The sequence below is a fragment of the Tursiops truncatus genome, chromosome 16 (genome assembly GCF_011762595.2).
Source record: "Tursiops truncatus isolate mTurTru1 chromosome 16, mTurTru1.mat.Y, whole genome shotgun sequence".
In the NCBI taxonomy this organism is placed as follows: Eukaryota; Metazoa; Chordata; class Mammalia; order Artiodactyla; family Delphinidae; genus Tursiops; species Tursiops truncatus.
The window spans coordinates 48,968,158-48,983,432 of NC_047049.1; the positions used below are offsets into that span (position 1 = coordinate 48,968,158).

At 40.1% G+C, this 15,275-nt stretch overlaps 1 long non-coding RNA gene across 2 annotated transcripts in view; it reads left to right on the plus strand.

Annotated features, from left to right (window-relative positions):
• Positions 1 to 363: 363 nt before the first annotated feature.
• LOC141276749 (uncharacterized) overlaps positions 364 to 15,275 on the plus strand; it is a 174,088-nt gene continuing 159,176 nt past the window's right edge. For both annotated transcript variants that reach the window (XR_012326738.1, XR_012326739.1), the window contains exon 1: positions 364 to 575. This is a non-coding gene — a long non-coding RNA (uncharacterized lncRNA). The remainder of the gene's footprint in view (positions 576 to 15,275) is intronic.

The following is a 15,275-nucleotide window of genomic DNA, read 5'->3' on the forward strand; positions in this document are numbered from 1 at the left end:
GAGGGCGGCCTTCTGTTGTGACAGGCTGACTATGCGGGTGGTCTGGTAGGCTTGGGTGGCCCCTAGTCCGGTTGGTTGCTAGGTCCTACCTTGTGGGGATGCTGCCGGCTGCTGGTTAGTGGAGCCTGGTCGTGAGGGGTCTGACTGCGAACACCTGAGAGCCCCGGGGCTAGTGCTGGCTCACAGGTGGGTGGAGTCAGGATCCAGAAAACTTTGGGGCTGTTGCCCGCCCACTGGTGGGCGGAGCTGACCCTTGGCCCTCTAGTATACTGGCTGGGCTGTATCTAGGGGCGTGTCCCAAGGTGACCAGGCCGGAAAGTCTTTAGGCAGCCCGTCAGCTGATGGCTAGGGTTGTGTCCCTGCCCCGTTAGTTGTTTGGCCTGAGGTGTCCCGGCACAGGCTGTTCGGTGGCGCCAGGTTTTAGCGCTAATGAGCTGAAGGGAGGAGCCTACGAAAGCGCAGCCAGTACCGGCTTTCACGCGGAAGAAAGTTCTGAAGTATGGCTGCCGCCAGCGTCTTTCTCTCCAGCGTGAGCCACCCCCTCTTTCAACTGGGAGACTCTTCTGGACCAGCAGGTAGGTCCAGCCCAGGCGCCTATCAACTTACTGCTTTTGTCCTGGGTCCTGGTGCACGTGAGGTTTTGTGTGCGCCCTTTAAGAGTGAAGTCTCTATTTACACCCCCTTATCCCCCCCCAACGCTGGCCCCTGTGGGGCTCCCAACGTTAAGCCCCGCTGGCCTTCAAAGCCAAATGCTCTGGGGGCTTGTCTTCACGGTGCAGGACTCCCAGGCTCGGGAGCCCAACGTGGGGCTCAGAATTCTCATTCCTGTGGGAGAACCTCTGCACTATAATTATTCTCCAGTGTGTGGGTTGCCCGCCTGGGGATATGGGACTTGATTATATCTGGAGTCCACCCTTCCTGCTGGTCTCATTGTGGGTCCTTTGTGTCTTTAGTTATAAAAGATCTTTTGTGGTAGATTCTGGTCTTTTTCATTGATGTCTGTCTTGCAGATAGTTGTGGTTATGTTACGGGGCCCTTTCCAGATTCTTGGAGAGCAACATCGTAGAAATAAATATCACTTCCACAAGACTCTTAGGCAAGCAAAGCTTTTTACTAAAAGAGATAGCAGATGCACAAAAGAGAAGGCAGAAAAAAAAGTACCAGCTCCCCAAGTAGAAGGGGCGAATTGCTTTTATAACTAGAGGGGGAGGGTTTGTGTCATGATCACTGATAATTTCCCTAAATCCTCACACCTGTGATCAGCAGCAGGTGGCTCCGTGGTGCCTGTCAGGAATCGGGAGCATTTCTATGAGCAGAAAGAAATGCATGAAAATTTTCTGCAAGAAAGCACAGGAACAGATAAGGTTAAAATTTATAGTTGAACCTGTCTCTTGGCAACTAAGTATACTTGTTAGTGCAGCAGAGATAAAGTTAATCTTTTATTCCTGCAAGCATGGTTTTTGCCTCTGGGACTCAGGCCCTCAAGGCCTTTGCTCTTTAGCTTGCAAGGCCTGTTTTGCCCAAGGCCATTCCCCTTTTCCAAAATGGTTGTGCTCTTGTCTTCCTGTCTCAAATTTGGTGTGTTCCTGGAAGGAGGTGAGCTAGGGTCTTTCTACCATCTTGGCCAATCTCCTTCCTGAGTTTTTTTGTCGTGGGTGTTGAATTTAACCAAATGCTTTTTCTGCCTTGACTCATATGAGTGCATGATTTTTTTCCCCCTTTAACTATTTAATATGGTAGATTGCATTGATTAATTTTCAAATACTGATCTATCCTTAAATCCCAGGAAAAACCTCACTCGTAATAGTATAATTCTTTCAATACATTGCTGAATTTTATATACTAATATATTTTTAAGGATTTTGTATCTATCTTTAAGGGATAAATATACCTGTAGGCTTTTGTTTTTGGGTTTTGGTTTTGGTTCTGTCTCTGTTTTGTCTTGGTATCAGGTAACAGTAGCTTCATAAAATTAATTAGTACTGTTTTCTGGGAGTGATTGTGTACAATGGGTATTAATTCATCTTAAATATTTGATAGAATTCATTGGTGAAATATTCTGGGTCTGCATTTTTGGGGGGTGATAGTTAAATTAAAAAATCAATTTCAGGACTTCCCTGGTGATGCAGTGGTTAAGAATCTGCCTGCCAGTGCAGGGGGCACAAGTTTGAGCCCTGGTCTGGGAAGTTCCCACATGCCATGGTGCAACTAAGCCCGTGTGCCACAACTACTGAGCCTGTGCTCTAGAGCCTGCAAGCCACAGTACTGAGGCCACGTGCCACAACTGCTGAAGCCCGCGCACCTAGAGCCCATGCTCTGCAACAAGTCACCGCAATGAGAAGCCCGCGCACTGCAACGAAAAGTAGCCCCCGCTTGCCGCAACTAGAGAAAGCCTGCAACGAAGGCTTCGTTGCTGCAACAGCAACAAAGACACAAGGCAGCCAAAAAAAGAGAAAAAAAATCAATTTCATTAATTATCCATTAAAATTATGTTTCATATTGGATGAACTGTAATAATTTTTGCTTTTTGAGGAATTGATCCATTACACCGAAGTTGTCAAATGATGTTTTGTAGAGTTATTTATATTATTCCCTTTTTATCCTTTTGAAGTTGACAGGGTCTGTAGTGATATCTTCGGTTTTATTCCTGATATTGGTAATTTGTGTCTTTTCATTTTTGTCAGTGTTGCTAGAGATTTGTCAGTTTTATTGATCCTCTCAAAGAACCAGATCTTGGTTTCATTGATTATCTGTTTTTCTGTATGCAATGTTATTTATTTATGTTATTTTCTTTGTTGTTTCCTTCCTGTTGATTGTTGTGGGTTTTTTTTTAAAGGATTATTTATTTATTTATTTATTTTTGGCTTTGTTGGGTCTTCATTTCGTGCGAGGGCTTTCTCTAGTTGCAGCAAGCAGAGGCCACTCTTCATCGCGGTGCGGGGGCCACTCTTCATCGCAGTGTACGGGCCTTTCACTATCGCGGCCTCTCTTGTTGCGGGGCACAGGCTCCAGACGCGCAGGCTCAGTAGTTGTGGCTCACGGGCCTAGTTGCTCCGCGGCATGTGGGATTTTCCCAGCCCAGGGCACGAACCCGTGTCCCCTGCATTGGCAGGCAGATTCTCAACCACTGCGCCACCAGGGAAGCCATGTTGTGGGGTATTTTTCCCCTTCTGGGTTCTTGAGGTGGAGACTTACATTGTTTTGAGACTTTTCCTCTTTCTAGTGTATGTATTTAGTGTTAATTTTTTTCTCTTAGCACTGCTTTCTCTGTGTCTCACAAATTTTGATTTTCCAATTCAATGAATTTTTAAAAAATTTTGCTAGGGATTTTCTCTTGAATCTTTGGTTTATTTAGAAGTATATTATTTAGTTTCAAAGTGTTTGGAAATTTTCTTGTTATCTTTACGTTATCGATTTCTAGTTTGACTCTTGTAGTCAAAGAACACACTCTGTATGGTTTCAATTTTTAAAAATGTGTCAAAGGTTATTTTATAGCCAAAGATATTTTTATGGTCTATCTTGATATGTGTTTTACAGTAACTTGAAAATAATGTGCATTCTGTTGTTGTTGGTGGAGGTGTTCTATACATGTTGATTAAATCTTGTTGATTGACCATGTTTTTAGGCTCTTCCATTTCCTTGCTGATTTTTTTGTTTAGTTGCTGTATTGATTGTGGAGAGGGGCATATTAGAGTCTACAACTATAATTGTGGATTCGTCTATTTTTCCTTTCAGTTCTATCAGTTTTTCTTCACATATGTTGCAGCTCTATTTTTTTGTTAATACGCATATATCTTTAGGATTTCTATGACATCCTGGTGGATTGACCCTTTCTAAATCATATTATGTCCCTGTCTGTCTCTGGTAATAAATTTCTTTGCTCTGGATCTACTTTATCTGATACTTTGCTCTGGATCTACTTTATCTGATAGTAATATATGCACAACTGCTTTCCTTTGATTAATGTATACATGATATAACTTTTCCAGTCTTTTACCCTCAACTTGCCTACATCATTATTTTTGTAGCTTAAAAAAAATAAACAGCATATAATTGGGTTATATTTTAAAATCTACTCTGCAAGTATTTGTCCTTTATTATAATTATACGTTTGCTAGGGCTTAAGTCCATCATTTCTTTTTCTCTTTCTTCTCTCTCTCTTTTCCATTTCTTTGTTTCCTTTTACTTTTTCCTCCTTTCCTATGGCTTATGGGAGCTTTTTTTCAAGTTATAATTCCATTTTTATACAGCATTTTTTGTTAATATTTTAAATTTAATTTTATTTATTTTTTTATTCAGCAGGTTCTTATTAGTCATCCATTTTATACACATCAGTGTAGACATATCAATCCCAATCTCCCAGTTCATCACACCACCACCGCCATCCGCCACTGCTTTCCCCCCTTGGTGTCCATACATTTGTTCTCAACATCTGTGTCTCAATTTCTGCCCTGCAAAACGGTTCACCTGTACCATTTTTCTAGGTTCCATATTAATGCTTAAATATGCAATATTTGTTTTTCTCTTTCTGACTTACTTTACTCTGTATGACAGTCTCTAGATCCATCCACGTCTCTACAAATGACCCAATTTCATTCCTTTTTATGACTAATATTCTATTGTATATATGTACCACATCTTCTTTATCCATTAGTCTGTCGATGGGCATTTAGGTTGCTTCCATGACCTGGCTATTGTAAATAGTGCTGCAATGAACATTGGGGTGCATGTGTCTTTTTGAATTATGGGTTTCTCTGGGTATACGCCCAGTAGTGGGATTGCTGTGTCATATGGTAATTCTATTTTTAGTTTTTTAATGAACGTCCATACTGTTCTCCATAGTGGCTGTATCAATTTACATTCCCACCAACACTGCAAGAAGATTTCCTTTTCTCCACACCCTCTCCAGCATTTGTTGTTTGTAGATTTTCTGATGATACCCATTCTAACTGGTGTGAGGTGATACCTCATTGTAGTTTTGATTTGCATTTCTCTAATAATTGGTGATGTTGAGCAGCTTTTCATGTGCCTCTTGGCCATCTGTATGTCTTCTTTGGAGAAATGACAGTTTAGGTCTTCTGAACATTTTTGGATTGGGTTGTTTGTTTTTTTAATATTGAGCTGCATGCGCTGTTTATATATTTTGGAGATTAATCATTTGTCCGTTGATTCATTTGCAAATATTTTTTCCATTCTGAGGGCTGTCTTTTCATCTTGTTTGTAGTTTCCTTTGCTTTGCAAAAGCTTTTAAGTTTCAGTAGGTCCCATTTGTTTATTTTTGTTTTTATTTCCATTCCCCTAGGAGGTGGATCAAAAAAGATCTTGCTGTGATATATGTCAAAGAGTGTTCTTCCTGTTTTCCTCTAAGAGTTTTATAGTGTCCGGTCTTACATTTAGGTCTCTAATCCATTTTGAGTTTATTTTTGTGTATGGTGTTAGGGAGTGTTCTAATTTTATTCTTTTACATGTAGTTGTCCAGTTTTCCCAGCACCACTTATTGAGGAGGCTGTCTTTTCTCCATTGTATATCCTTGCCTGCTTTGTCATACATGAGTTGACCGTAGGTGCGCGGGTTTATCTCTGGGATTTCTATCCTGTTCCATTGATCTATATTTCTGTTTTTGTGCCAGTACCATATTGTCTTGATTACTGTAGCTTTGTAGTGTGGTCTGAAGTCAGGGAGTCTGATTCCTCCAGCTCCGTTTTTTTCCCTCAAGGCTGCTTTGGCTATTTGGGGTCTTTTGTGTCTCCATACAAATTTTAAGATTTTTTGTTCTAGTTCAGTAAAAAAATGCCATTGGTAATTTGATAGGGATTACATCGAATCTGTAGATTGCTTTGGGTAGTATAGTCATTTTCACAATATTGATTCTTCCAGTAAAAGAACATGAGGTATCTCTCCATCTGTTGGTATCATCTTTAATTTCTTTCATCAGTGTCTGATAGTTTTCTGCATACAGGTCTTTTGTCTCCCTAGGTAGGTTTATTCCTAGGTATTTTATTCTTTTTATTGCAGTGGTAAATGGGAGTGTTTCCTTAATTTCTCTTTCAGATTTTTCATCATTAGTGTATAGGAATGCAAGAGATTTCTGTGCATTCATTTTATATCCTGCAACTTTACCAAGTTCATTGATTAGCTCTAGTAGTTTTCTGGTGGCATCTTTAGGATTCCCTACGTATAGTATCATGTCATTTGCAAACAGTGACACTTTTACTTCTTCTTTTACAATTTGTATTCCTTTTGTTTCTTTTTCTTCTCTGATTGCCGTGGCTAGGACTTCCAAAACTATGTTGAATAATAGTGTTGAGAGTGGACATCCTTGTCTCCTTCCTGATGTTAGAAGAAATTGCTTTTAGTTTTTCACCATTAAGAATGATGTTTGCTGTGGGTTTGTCGTATATGGCGTTTATTATGTTGAGGTAGATTCCCTCTATGCCCACTTTCTGGAGAGTTTTTATCATAAATTGGTGTTGAATTTTGTCAAAAGCTTTTTCTGCATCTATTGAGATGATCATATGGTTTTTATTCTTCAATTTGTTCATATGGTGTATCACACTGATTGATTTGTGTATATTGAAGAATCCTTGCATCCCTGCGATAAATCCCACTTGATCATGGTGTATGATGCTTTTAATGTGTTGTTGGATTGTTTGCTAGTATTTTTTTTGAGGATTTTTGCATCTATATTCACCAGTGATACTGGTCTGTAATTTTCTTTTTCTGTAGTATCTGTGTCTGGTTTTGGTATCAAGGTGATGGGGGCCTCATAGAATGTGTTTGGGATTGTTCCTTCCTCTGCAATTTTTTGGAAGAGTTTGAGAAGGTTCGGTGTTAGCTATTCTCTAAATGTTTGGTAGAATTCACCTGTGATGCCATCTGGTCCTGGACTTTTGTTTGTTGGAAACTTTTTAATCACAGTTTCAATTTCATTATTTGTGGTTAGTCTCCTCATATTTTCTATTTATTCCTGGTTCAGTCTTGGAAGTTTATACCTTTCTAAGAATTTGTCCATTTCTTCCAGGTTGTCCATTTTATTGGCATAGAGTTGCTTGTAGCAGTCTCTTAGGATGCTTTGTATTTCTGTGGTGTCTGTTGTAAGTTCTCCATTTTCATTTCTAATTTTATTGATTTGAGTCCTCTCCCTCTTTTTCTTGATCAGTCTGGCTAATGGTTTATCAATTTTGTTTATCTTCTCAAAAAACCAGCTTTTAGTTTTATTGCTCTTTGCTATGGTTTTCTTTGTTTGTATTTCATTTATTTCCACTCTGATCTTTATGATTTCTTTCCTTCTGCTGACTTTGGGTTTTGTTTGTTCTTTTTTCTCTAGTTCCCATAGGTGTAAGGTTAGATGGTTTATTTGAGATTTTTCTTGTTTCTTGAGGTAGGCTTGTATAGCCATAATCTTCCCTCTTAGAACTGCTTTTGCTGCATCCCATAGGTTTTGGATTGTCGTGTTTTCATTGTCATTTGTCTGTAGGTATTTTTTTATTTCCTCTTTGATTTCTTCAGCGATCTCTGGGTTATTTAGTAACCTATTGTTTAGCCTCCTTGTGTGTTTTTTTTTACTTTTTTCCCCCTGTAATTGATTTCTAATCTCATAGCATTGTGGTCAGAAAAGATGCTTGATATGATTTCAATTTTCTTAAATTTACTGAGGCTTGATTTGTGCCCGAAGATGTGATCTATCCTGGAGAACGTTCTGTGCACACTTGAGAAGAAAGTGTAATCTGCTGTTTTTGGATGGAATGTCCTATAAATATCAGTTGTGTCTATGTGGTCTGTTGTGTCATTTAAAGCTTGTGTTTCCTTAGTAATTTTCTGTTTGGATGATCTGTCCATTGGTGTAAGTGAGGTGTTAAAGTCCCCCACTATTATTGTGTTACTGTCGATTTCCTCTTTTATAGCTGTTAGCAGTTGCCTTATGTATTGAGGTGCTCTTATGTTGGGTGCAAGTATATTTATAATTGTTATATCTTCTTCTAGGATTGATCCCTTGATCATTACGTGTCGTTCCTTGTCTCTTGTAACATTCTTTATTTTAAAATCTATTTTATCTGATATGAGTATTGCTACTCCAACTTTCTTTTGATTTCCGTTTGCATGGAATATCTTTTTCCATCCCGTTACTTTCAGTCTGAATGTACCGGGATTCCTTCTTTTATTATCTTCTTTCTGTTTAGAGAACTTCCTTGTCATTCTTTTAGGATAAATCTGTTGATGAAAAATTCTCTTAGGTTTATTTTATCTGAAACTGTCCCAATTTTGTCCCCTTTCCTGAAGGATATTTTTGCTGAATATATGGCCTTTTGGCCTCCATGGTTTCTGATGAGAAACTCACTGTTATCCCAATTGGTTTTCCTTTCTAGGTAAGGTGATCTTGGTCTCTTGCTAATTCCAATATATTTTCTTTGTCTTTAGTTTTCATATGTTTGACTATGGTGTGTCTTTATCTGGATTCCTTTGATTTATCCTGTTTCAAATTCAGTCAGCTTCTTGAGCCTATAGGTTTATGTCTTTTGTGAAATTTGGAAAGTTTTTAGCCATTATTTCTTCAAGTACTATTTCAATCCTGTCTTTTCTTCTCTCTTCTGGGACTCTGGTGACATGAATGTCATATATTTTTATGACGTCCTGCTGGTCCTTGAGGCTCTGTTCATTTTTATTGCAGGCTATTTTCTTTCCTTTGTTCAGATTGAGTAATTGTTATTGTTCTGTCTTTATGTCTATTGATTTCCTCTGATCCCTACTTTCTGCTGTTTAGCCCACCATTGAGGCTTCTTTGCTTGTTTGTTTTTTTACCTTTGTTATTGTATTTCTCAGCTCTAAAATTTCCATTTGGTTTTTAGTTATATCTTCTATTTCTTTGTTGAGATTTTCTATTTCTTGGCTGAGACTTTCTTTTTCTTTTCTTCATTTTTAAAAATTTATTTCAAGTTCAGTGCTAATCGCTCATTGAAGCCTTTTTTAATGATACTGGCTTTAAAACCTTTGTCAGATACTTCTAACATCTCTGTCTTCTCAGTGTTGGCATCTATTGATCATCTTATTCCATACAGTTTCCTAGTTCTTGGTATAATGCATGCTTTTCAATGGAAATCTAGACATTTGGTATATTATGCTATAAAGCTCTGGTTTTTATTTAAACCTTTTGCTTTAGCTGGCTTCCTCTCACTGATACTGCTCTGGTAGGAGAAGGTATAGGCACTGCCTGGCTACTTTCATATAGGAGTAGAAAGTCACGTTCAGCACTTGGCCTCCAATGACATCTGACATTGGAGGACTCTGTTAACTTTTGGTTGGTGGTGGAAGTTTCAGCTTCACTGACACCATGGTGGGGGTTGCCTCATTACTGTTGGGCAGTCCTGAAACTCCTGACTCTCTAACAGGTCTCCTTGAATACCTCCCAGTTATAAGGGAGAAGGGTAACATTTTTCTTTTGTTCCCTACTTGGCCTTTTCTGTTAGCACCCTGGTGGGAGGAGAGGTGCTTTGTTACAATCTGACAACGGTAGAAGTCTAGACTCCCCACTTTGCTTTTGTTGGCATGGGTAGAGGTGGAGCCACAATTTTTTTCTGTTATGTTTCATAATAGTGAAGCAGTTATTGTCCATAGTTTTCTGTCTTGATAGACTATCCACTTCCTGGTCCTTTGCTTAGAGAGAGCAGGGTTTTACGGAAGCTGTTTCTGTCTGTGCCTATTAGTGTTCCCAGGTTGTCTGCTCCTTCAGCTCCATGGCTAGGATATATGAGACAAAATAGAAAACCCAGGGAACTCACTGCCCCCAATCTCCCCCGCTTTTTTTATTGCTATAACAGAGAAGTTTTCCCATCTGGGAGCTAAGGCCAAACCTCCTACTGAACACTAGATCCTATCCACTCCTGCTTCCCTAGGAGCATTAAAATGTAGATTGTCTTTCCTTTCCCTTTTACATAGATTCCTCCCGTAACTAGATTTTTCTGCTAGCTTTTAATTGTGCACAAGTCGTGTCTTGGTCTCACATTCCCTCTGGTTCCGCTCTTCTTTCTTTGAATTTCTCAAAAGAAAATGTCCTTATTTTTCTATCTCCTATCTACCATTCAACCATTCCAATGTGGGTTTTGTTCCCATAATTGCACCTCCAAGTGGCTCTACTGTATATCATGTTTCTTGAACTCCTAGCACCTTTTGGCTCTGAAAGTCACTTTCTGCCCTTAGCGTCTGTGAGGCAACACTCTCCTGGTTTTTCTCTTCTCTTGCCATTTCTCTGTTTTCTGAGCTCATTCTCTTCTACCCTACCAGTAAATGCTATTCTCAGAGCTGAGTCACATGCTCTCTTCTCAGATCTTTCAAGTTTTCTCCCCAGATCGTCTACCAAGACAGAAAACTACCCTGGTCATTTTCATTTATACCATGACTCCAGTTATTATCTTTACAGATAGCTCACACATTTATATCCAGCCTTATCTCTCCTCTGAGTTTCATACTTGTATGATCTCTCTTGGAAGGCTGAAAGTCTCTGCAAGCCAATATGTCCTGAAATGAAATCAAGATCTCCTTAGCAATCCCCCATACTCTTAATCCTCTTCCCCTGTTCTCTGAGTCAGTGAATGGTACCATGATCCATCCAGTTATAAAAGTCAGAAAACTATATAGGAATCTTTTTCTTTATCTTCCATATTCTGTACATCACTGTATACTGTTGATTTTACCTCCCAAATAACTCACAAATGTATCTTGTCTGCAGTCCCACTGCCCTCACACTGATCTGAGACACCATCACATCTCTCCTGTCATGGCTAGTGCCATGGCTCCCTAAACATTCCCAGCATCTACTCTTGCTCCTTGTCAAGCTGGTTGCCACACAGTAGCTGGAGTAGTTTTTTCAAAATTTAAATTAGATTCCCTGTCTTTCTCTGTCTCTCTGTCTCTGTCTCTCTCTGTCTCTCTGTATCTCTCTCACACACACACATACACACTTCATGCCCCAAATCTGTAGATGCCTCCATTGTCTTGCCAGTACTCTTAGAACAGAAACATGATTTAGTTACGTAGTCTAAAGCTCAGTTTGGTCAGCTTCTCCCCTAACCTTCAGTCTCATTTTGTACTATTTTCTCCCAGTTTCTGCTTCAGCCACACTGGCCTTTCAGTAACAAGGTTGCTCCATGGTGCTTCTGCCCCAGGGGATTTGCCTGTGTGTCTCTGCCTGAGTCCATTTATCCTCTTCTATTCAACTCTTTATCTTTTCCTCTTCCTTCAATTCCTGGCTCAGTCATCGTTTCCTGAATCATCTTTGCAGTGTTTTATTTATTTGATGCTTAAAGTATTTATGCCCAGACCCCTCCGTTAGATTTTCAGATGCATGAAGGCAGAGACTGTCATTTACTGCTTATCCTTATATCCCTTGTGTAGCCCAATACCTCACAGAGTCACTGTGTTACACAAAATATAGGATGTCCCTGGAGTCATGCATTGCTATAGCTGGAATTGTTTACTTCACACACAAAGGATTTAAAATAAATACTGTAGGATGAATGAATGAGAGTAAATCAATGAGACTTAATATTGAATTGGGCATATGTATAGGAGTAACTGATAAAAAAAAGTAAATTGTCATTCTTAAGTGTTGACCTTAGGCAATATGATTAATGTTAATGCCATTAACAAAAATGGAGATCACGAAAACAATTTTAGGAGGAGGAAGTTGAGTTTACTCTTTGACATATAATTTTTGCTGTATAAGTGCAGATCTCCAGTGTTCAGTTGAGGTCTGGACTTGGGAAATTGGTTTTGGAATCATTAGCTTATAGATGGTATTTGTAGTCATATGTGTAGATAAAATCTATTCAGTGGAGCGGGGGAACTGGCTCACCCTAAGATTACAAATGCGTTATCACAGAAGTCACAGAAGGAGGAAGTTTCAGAAGGAGGGTGTGATAAACACTATTAGAAGGTGCACATTTCAATTAAGATGAAGAACTGGAGTGGAGATTATAGATTTAGTCTTTCCAGAGTGGCCACAGGAAGATGGCAGGGGACTTGGGAGTGAACGGAATGATTGATGATAAACATAAAGACACAGCGGACACTTAATGGCAAGGCATGATCCACGGAGATTTTTGACAAAGTGGGGTCCTTCTGAAAACCAGGATATTTGAAATCTGAGGGACAGGTAGGGGACAGAAATAGGGCAAGTAAGGGGATTTCAGAGCAAAGATGACAGAGTTCATGCTTAATGATCTCAATTTTCTCAGTGACACAGACCACTTACTCCTCAGCAGAGAAAATAAGGGCAGGAGCCTGGTGGAGTGCCTGGCGATGAAGACAAGACTGAGGGTCATCGCTGTGGGGAACAGGAAAGGGAGTCAGCTTGAGCAGGATAAAGGATGTGGAGTGAGGCAGGAAGCTCAAGACAGCTGAGCTCATACGCGTGTACTCCATTCAAGTCAGTGGCACTCCGCATCCCCAGGCCAGCCAAGGGAAAAACAGGTGGTTGTACTAATCCAGGTCTGGACATCATCAGAGTCAGTGCTGAGGAAGATTAAGGGATCAGGGGAGTGGAGGAAGTTGGAATGACTTGTAGTCATGTAGCTGAAATGACTGACAACAGCAAGGAGGTTGATAGGGAAGGAAGTGAAGCTGGACTGAGGTTGATGGGCTGGAAAGATACAGCAGGATTCTGAGACTGGAATTCTCCATGAGGCTTAAGTTAGGGCAATTCTGCTGAGTCAGGTGAAGAGAGAAACTGTAGTCAGACACTGAAAGATTAAATTAGAGATTGCAGCAAAGCAGCAGTGTGAAACCGATAAAAATATATACTTTGATGGTAGACACACCTGTGCATAAATCTTGTCTCTTAGATATTAATTGTGTGAACTTACAACTCAATTGCTTAATCTGTAAAATAGAGATAATGGTAGCTCCTATGTCAAAAGCTTCTAGCAGGAATTAAATGTGCTAATGCATGTGAAGCACTTAGCACAGTGTAGACCATGGTAGGCCTTCTAGAGGTAGGTGGATATTTGTATTCTTAACTTTATGATTATCATGATGTGACCTCAGGGTGTGGTGTGACTGTGAGTGGCTGAAGATGTGCAGGGGGGCAGAATTTCGGAGTGGAAAAGACTTGAGACCAGGGTATAAGAAGGGTGAATAACAGTATTCTTGCTTTGTCTCCATTACCAACAGGGGTGCCACAGCCGTAGGCTGGAGATGGTACTCTTGGCTTCCCCCGCCTCACACAAGGCACTTTGCAAAGGCAGCCCAAGACTCAACCCAGTTGGGATCTTGCAACCGGAAATATGTGTGCAGACAAGTTCAGCTTTGTTTGCTTGTAGTCATTCCGTGTATATCACAGTGTTTGATTTGCATTAAAAGGATGCCCAGGTTTTAGTAATGAGACCTTTTTGATTGTTTGGTTTCTGCACATAAAATTGGTTCTGAGTCAGCCAAATATGCTCATAATTAGGAGACAAACAGCAGAGGCCAGTTGTTAGCATTTTCTTTTGCTTATTTAAATAGTCAGCTTGTTTGGAGTCAAGCCATATTGATTCCAAGAAAGCTTTATTCAATTAGTGCCCATGTGTGCATTCAGCACTGTTTAGTCAGTGAGGACTCAGGTGGGCTTGGGAGTGACCCTGGTTACTTCCCAGAAGTGTTTGGTTACCACGTGTCCTGCATAGAAGATGGAGAGAATCTGGCTCCTGCAAGATGGCACTTACGTGCTGCCTCTGCAGACACAGACCATGTGAGCATCTTCAGGGTCCTATAGTCCTGTGGGTGATCCATTAAAGCCCACAAGTCTGAGTGCTCAACACAGGCTGAAAGACCTGGGGAAGATAAACTATGATTCCTAGCTTAAGAGAAGAAAAGAAGCTAGCAGTTAATAAGTGCTTACTGTGTGCCAGGTACTGTTCTAAGTGCCATTAGTGATAGCTAATCATATAATTATTACTCCGTCTTACAGCAAGGAGAACCAAACTCAAAGAATTAAGTGCCTTGTCTAAGATCACACAAAGTGGTGAAACTGGGATATAAATGCAGGTGATATGAGATCTAAGGCTCACATACTTAGTGAACTGTTAGTGTTTTTGTCTTTTGTTTTGTTTCCCTTTGTGTATATATGTGTTTAAAAAAAATTTTTTTCCAGGGCTTACTGGGAAATTTAAGCAAATTACATAAAGGACTATGTATTTGTAGCTTGCAAGACCAAATACGTGGGGAACATCCAGGACTAAGGTGAGATATTCTGGCAAGTTAGAGCAGGACACTGGGTGTCCAGGGGCCCAAGGCCTACTGGGAAGGTGATGATGAGAATTACTGGGGCTAAAGGGTACCTATAATGCCCAAAGTAAACCTCCTGGCAAAGTTTCAAGAAGATCAGAGATCAAGGTATGTTCGTTTTGAGTCTGATTGGAGATTACCAAAATGCAGGGACGATATCCATCTTTCTCTTTGGTTTAAACAACTTAAAATTAAGTGAGAAGAGAGATGAGGATAAAGAAGACACAAGGATGATATCAGGATGTAGTATATGAGGGTCCCAGAGGTTCTGGCAGAAGAAGGATTTCATTAGGATAACTGGTAGAGTCAAAGTGGTATTTCCTCAGTAGGAAGAAAGTAAATACAACAGAAATGGCAGTTAAGTCCAGGAGTGGGGATTTAGGGTGCTTAACCAACCAGTTTCCCTAGAACTGTCTTCGTTTTTCATTGAACACCCTACTTCTAGGAAATCCCTGTGTCTGGAATGAATAGGGAATGAGTCATCAATGCAGATTCCAGGAGAGGCTCAGGAAAAGCATCAGGAAGGGTGGTAGGGCAGCTAAGTTCTAGTCACTGTAATCAATTCTCTCTCTCAACCTCAGTGTCCTTAAATGTAAAGTAGGGAGAGGGATTCTTCTTGTGTGTGGTTACTGTGAGACCTGGGCTATAATGAGCATTAGAGAAAAAGGGACAAGGAACTAAAATCATGGAGCATTCTCTCTGAACCCATGCTGGAACTACAATGTCGCCTTTAATGCTCATTTGTAATATTATTATTGTTTTCTTTGTCTTATAGATAAGAAAAAAATGAATTAATGAGGCACTAAGTCCCTTGTCCCAAGTTATATGACTGGAATGAGTAGAGTTACATTTGAGAACCAGGCAGTAGAGATGGGGTTAGATACAACTGAAAGAATTTCCTCGCCAGTGAGGTTTGTGAAAAATCCAGGGTTAGGAGCCCCACTGCCCCAGTGAGGCCCTTCTACTGAGAAGAATGCCTGGGAATGATGTTATTCTGGCTTGAAGTGTCTGAGGTA